The sequence below is a fragment of the Myodes glareolus genome, chromosome 13 (genome assembly GCF_982192425.1).
Source record: "Myodes glareolus chromosome 13, mMyoGla1.1, whole genome shotgun sequence".
NCBI lineage: Eukaryota > Metazoa > Chordata > Mammalia > Rodentia > Cricetidae > Myodes > Myodes glareolus.
Genome location: NC_142038.1, coordinates 69376028 through 69382766, shown reverse-complemented (window position 1 = coordinate 69382766; position 6739 = coordinate 69376028).

The following is a 6739-nucleotide window of genomic DNA, read 5'->3' as shown; positions in this document are numbered from 1 at the left end:
GTAGGCCTTGGGCTGGTGTCCACAAGGTCTGAAGACAACAGCGTGTTTCAGGTTACAGTGGCAGGGAAAGGAGTGTCCAACAGAGCATGACAAGGTTAATGGGTGCAGTTGACAGCTGGATTGTGAGGGATAGCATCTAGACGGCCTGTAGTGGGACAGTCCTGTTACTGAGGTGGTTCCCTGTGGGAGCAGCAGGGAGACACTCTGCAGTGTCTTGTGACCACAACAGTGTATGTTGCGTGTCAGCTGTTGAGCTGTCTAGATCAAGTAGGACCCAACTTCTAGCATCTATTTAGGACACCTGCCATTGTTCAGGAGGGTCCGATCAAGAACGTATGTGGAGCAGTGGTGGAGGTGATGCTCTAAGCAACAGTGTGTGTGTTCTAGTAGTGATTGCTCAGAGAGTGGGCTGACAAGTTTTCACATAGCATGAAGATCATGATAACTTCAATGCATTATGGATTACAGGGTAGTTTAGTTTGCAACAGTGAACGTGGGGTGAATGGTTAGGAGTTTTTCAGGGACTAACATCAAGCGACACATCTAGGACTCAGGATACAGGGAAAGGAAATGTAGACAGGCTTGATGTATAGCAGTGTTTGTAGGATATATAGACCAACAGGGCCGGATACTTAAAACTTCATGTGTATTCCATTCTTCCTTGCAAAATCTCACATACAATTCTATCCTTGTCTCAGCTGTATGCATCTGCTAACTGCAATACCACATGTACTAAGTTATAAATTCCTGCACCTCACCATGCTTTGCAACATGCTTCCCAGCATGCACTGCTCAGCGTGAGCCCCAGGGTATCATCCCCCACACCTGACACCAGTCTGCACATATCACTAGAAATCAGCTAGAGCTCGGTCTCTATTGTACTTAGGCTCTTTTGTGTCTACCTCCTCTTCTCTGTCTTTCGCTCTCTGTCTCTGTCTCTCTGTTTGTGTGTGTTTCTGTGTACAATTTGGATATTCAGGATTGTGGACACAGCAGGCCCTTACATCTATTTGTGTTTGTGTGAATTTTCCTATACGGTAGTCTATATCTATCTGAATCTTACATCTAATCATGTGCATGAAGCTTTGCCTATGGAGGTGAAAATGTCAGGAGCTGACATCATGTCTCTCCACCTCAGTGAACTTACACGTACAACTTCATGTATTAAGATTTTCCTGTGTTAGGTAAAAGAACATAGTACACGCAAAACACAGATAAACATGCACAAGACAATATGCTATATTCCTAACATTTTCATCTCCACAAAAAAATTCTCACACATGCATACATGGACACAAATCATATTAAGCTAGTTATATCCTTCCCTACATCCAAATCCACAAACACACACACAAACAGATGTTAGGACCTGATGTTTTCAATTCTGAATACCCATCACAAACATAAACACATGTCTGAGAGAGGAGGAGGAGCAGAGAGAGAAGAGTGTTGGGGGGATGGAGGAGAGAAGCAATTTACCTACAAGCAAGCGAAAGAGAGCTTGGTGTCATGTCCACTAGGTATGCCCTCACGCATAGTCAAAGTCCCCAAGACACACGCCAGAGCCAGATGAAAGGTTCTGCTATATTTTTCATTTTCTTACAATCAAAGTCATCCTACCAGGACTAAATGTCATGCTCTGCAAGATTTGCCCACTGTTATGGCCACAAGTACCCAATGTATGATTTGGGACAAGGTACTGCTCAGAATCCTCATTTCTATAGCCACTGACACATATAGACACACTGATGGTGGTAGGTAAGGTGAAGTATTCCATACTTGACAACTAAAGCAACTATCAACACAATGCATGCACCACAGACACACAGGCACACACATACAAAAAGTCAAAAATTAAAAATGAAAATAAAAGAAATAGAGTTTAAAATAAAGCCACATAGAGATATAAAACACACACACACACACATATACTGTGTTATCTTTGAATCATTTGATGGCTGGAGCAACAGCTGCTAATATTTGATTATAAATGCTGCTAGATTAATCCAACATACGTATTTTGAAAATGCTTTGGCTTCAAAATTTAAGTCAAAAGATATGTTACTTTGGAGAAGAAGTTTTGCTTTTGTTTCCACAGGAAATGAGAGGCTATGGATTCATTCTGGGTTAAGAAAAATCAAGGAAGACCCCCTAAGCAATCACCAATAGGAGTGAATGACCCAGATGTCTGAGTTCTACATCTAGAACACAAGACTGCTGGCTGAGAAGATCAAACCTCACAGAATATTCCAGTCAGTTCTTGACCATAGGTCAAAATTTTCTTTAGGTCCCCATAAAGTTTTCAGTGCTCCCAATCAGCAGGAAGTAGCTTAGAAAACTATGCCCACATTCCCCAAAAAATGTATTATGGATATTTGTCTTTGTTTAGAGTGTTGGTTTCAAGTTGTTACGGATAATGCTCAGGAAGAAAGCTAAAAGATATTAGATACAGAGTTTTTGTTTTGATAAAAGGTGAGGATTACTGTTGGACAATGATCTTGTACCCTATAAAAATTTGGCAGTTGTATTGCTTTAATAAAACAATGATTAAGCAGTAACCAGACAGGAAGTATAGGTGGGGTGACTAAGAAAGAGGTATAGGTGGGGCAACCAGATAAAGAAAATTCTGGGAAGAGGAAAGGCTGAATCTGCAGTTATCACCAAGATGCAGAGGACACAAGATGAGAATGCTTCACTGATAAAGGTACCAAGCCATGTGGCTAACACAGACAAGGATTATGGAGTAATATAAGATGTAAGAATTAGTTAATAAGAAAGTCTGAGCTAATGGGCCAACCAGTTTATAATTAATATAGACCTCTGTGTATTTCTTTGGGACTGAATGACTGTAAGACTGGGTGAGACAGAAACGTCTGTTCACAGCCTGCCTTTGCTACATTTTCTGCATAATCAAAAAGGAAAAGACATTCCATTTGAATTACTCTTAGAAAAAAAATTGTTTCTAGGACTGCTCTGTTTCCAGTCACTTTTTAAGTGACTGTGTTTGCCACATTTGAAACACTTGACATTTCAATTTTTCTTCAAACCTCTGGAAATAACCTCTCCTATCCATGAATTATCATGGTCATGAATTTCAATCCTGATTGTATCTCAAGTCCATTCCTCCAAGGGTGCCGATATTGCCTTTAACAGCCCAATTGCCCTTTTGCATTGTGCATTAGCATCTTCAAAAGCCAGAGATTAAACTGCTATTTGTCTGGCTACTGTCTGGTAACATTCTTCATACTGCTGAAGTAAGTCTTTGTAAGAAATCAATAAAGATTTCTTTGGGGCCTGTATAACTTTAGTAAATGACTCAATTTTCTTTCCTACTTCTTCAATTGTGTCCCAAGCATTCAAAGCTGCTGTGTGCCATAAATCAAAGATGTGGTCATCATATAAAGTTTGCCTTTGTACATCAGCATTATTTCCATCTCCAGGAAGTTGGCCTTGGGAGATTGCAATACCTCTAACCCTACTTCATTGGTAAATGATCTTAGCCTCTTTTTTCAACTAGGTCATCCACTGCAATTGAGGACCAGGCTTCAAGACCACTTTAGCCAAGTCTCAGTGGATAATTCTCTTACAAGTTGATTGCAGTTTAGACATCTACTTCACAAAAAATGAATGCATGCCATATGAGATTATTGTTTCCTTGAATTGCATTAAATCTAACATTTATACAGGGGATCTTTTAACTCTTGCACAGACTTGTGGATATCTTCATTTGGCAGTTCATATAAGGTTACTTGATGAATTAAAGTTCATTGTTTAAAAATCTTAGACTATTTCTCTATCTTATTAATGCAATGCTGAAATTAATTCTACATTAATTTCCTTTGTTTGAATCTGAATATCTCTATGATCTGTTTAATTAAGTTTTTCTAAAATTTGTACCTTAACATTCATATCATTCAACTTTTTTAGTGAATAAACAAAAATAATAAATCTGATAATATTTAGAATTGACATTACATAAGTCCCATATAAATTAGTTATCCTCATTTAGTTGTCCCATTTTCAAACTCTCCAGTGTGTTATCATACAGAGACCTAAATTCCTCCATGGTAATAATGCTTCCCATTTTTTATTATTTATTTATATATTTATTTATTTTTTTACTTTTTAAAATTTTTTTCCATTCAAAAATTTATACTTCCTCCCCTCCTCCCTTTCTCCTCCCCCACCTCCACTCACCCTACTCCCTCCCGCTCCCTCCTTAAGAAAGGGAGGCCCTCTATTAAGATGTAGGCCCTCTCCCCTACATCAGGCCTAGGAGGCTTTGTATCCAAATAGATTAAGGTTCCAAAAAGCCAGTACATGCAGTAATAACAAGTCTCAGTGCCTTTATCGATGGCTTCTCAGTCAGTTCCCATTCAGAGAGTTTGGTTTGATTGCATGCTCATTCAGTCCTGATCTATCTGGATTTGGGGAGCTCCCATTAGAACAGTCACACTCTCTCAGTGGGTGAACCAACCCCTCGCGGTCCAGAATTCCTTGATCATCTTCTCCCTCCTTCTGCTCTTCAACTGGACCTTGGGGCTCAGTCTGTTGCTCTGAGGAGGGTCTCTGTCTCTACCTCCATTTGTCGCCAGGCGAAGATTCTATGGTGATCTTCGAGATAATCATCAGTGTGAAAGTGGGGCAAGGCGAGTTCAGGTACCCTTTCCTCTGCTGCCCAAGTACCAAGCTGGGGACATCACCGTGGACACCTGGGATCCCCTCTAGAGCCAAATCTCTTGCCAATCCTAAAATGGTTCCCTAATGTAGATTTGTCTCTCCCCCTCTGCCTTTACCCCAATCCATTCCCCACCCGTACCCTACCCTCACCCCCATGCTACCAACTTTTGCCCGGCAATCTTGTAATGTGGTTAAAAAAAAAAAACTGTCTTTTAACTAACTCTTTCCTTTAAGAAATTCCAACTGTCTTACCAAATCTGCTGACAATGTCAGTGCACCGTGAGGAGTAGCATGTCTGAGCAGAGAACACAGGCAGTGAACAGCCTAGCTGAGGACAGCTGTGGCTGCTAGCAGCATATAGCCGTGAACTAAGAATGATGGCCTGAGGGGGCGGGGTATAGGGTATAGGGCCCACAATCCATGGTGGAAAGAGTGAAGGCGAAGGCACTGTCTAAAAAACACATACAGGATTGCGCTGAAAAATCACATGTGGCATGGGCTGCCTGAAGGCAGAGACAACCAGTCTAAGGAAGGTAAATCCTGTGGCATTTGGAGCCCAGGTACTTGAGGAGTTTGGGTCTGTGGAGTTTGTTGCAGAGAGGCTGCAACAACAACAACAACAACAACGACAACAAAATTCCAAACTTGCTTAGAAGCTTAGAGAAAAAAGAAAACCTAGCCAAGCCAGGTGGTGACTGAGGCAGGAGCTGCATGTGCAGTCTGGCCTGTGGCAGGGCCTGCACAACCACAGGGAAGCAGCTTTTGTGTGACTTCCTGCCTTTAATTTGGGTGTCACGTGTAGGACAAGTTCTAATAATAGCCAGAACCTGGAAATAACCTACAGGCTCCTCAACTGAAAAATGGATAAAGAAAATGTGGCACATTTACACAATGGAGTACTACTCAGTGATTAAAAATATGACATCTTGAAATTTGCATGCTAGAAAAAAAACTAGAAGTGCAAAAAATGTTTTGATTGAGGTAACTCAGACTGAGATGGACAAACATGATATGTGCTCACTCATACGTAGATATTAGATATAAAGCAAAGGAGAACCAGTCCACTATCCCAAAGAAGCTGTGTAACAAGGAGGACCCTAAAGGGGATATTCATGGATCCCCCTAGAAAGAGCCAACAGAATAGATCTATTGAGAAAATTTGGAGGTAGGGAGAAGGGCGGATGGAAGGAGGGGGAGGGGATATGGGGAGAGGAAGGAAGAGAACTTGGAGGAACAGGATGCTCAAGAAGAGGGGAGGACAGTGAGGGAGAGAAAGGAAAGAGATATCTGTGTTGAGGGAGTTACTAAAGAGTTATCCAGAAACATAATGCCAGGAAAATTCCCAGGAATCCTCAAGAATGACTTCAGCTAAGACTTTAAGAAACAGTGGAGAGGATGCCTAAACTGGCCTTTCCCTATAATCAGATTGATGACTACTTTAATTGTCATCACTGAACTTTCAACTAGCAACTGATGGAAGCAGTTGGGCTAAGCTACCTGAGACCAGTCTAAGAGCAGGAGAAATACGAGCGTAGGAGACAAGACCATGATGGTGATTCCCAGAGAAACAACTGACCTGAGCTAGTGAGAGCTCACTGACTGTCAAGTAATAGCAGGGGAACCTACATAGGACCAAATTAAGCCCACTGAATATGGATGTCAGTTGTGAGGCTTGGGCAGTCTGTGAGGCCACTGGTAGTGGATCCCAGGTTTTATTTGAACTGGCTTCTAGGAGCTTATTCTTTTTAGAGGGATACGTTGCTCAATCTAGATATAGAGGGAGGGCCTTAGTCTTGCCTCAAAGCAAAGTGTCAGACTTTGTTGAATCCCCATGGGAAACCTTACCCTTTCTGAGGAGTGGATGGAGGATTGGGGTCGCAGGGTGGAGGGGAGGTAGTGGAAGCGGGAGGAGGGGAGGGTATGGCAATGGGGATAGCAATGTAAAATGAAAAAGGTTTGTATTAAAAAATCTTAATAAAAATAGCCAAAAAGAATAAAGCTAACAGAACAATGGGTACCACAGATATCATTCTGAGCATGTCTCCAGATCTATCCACCA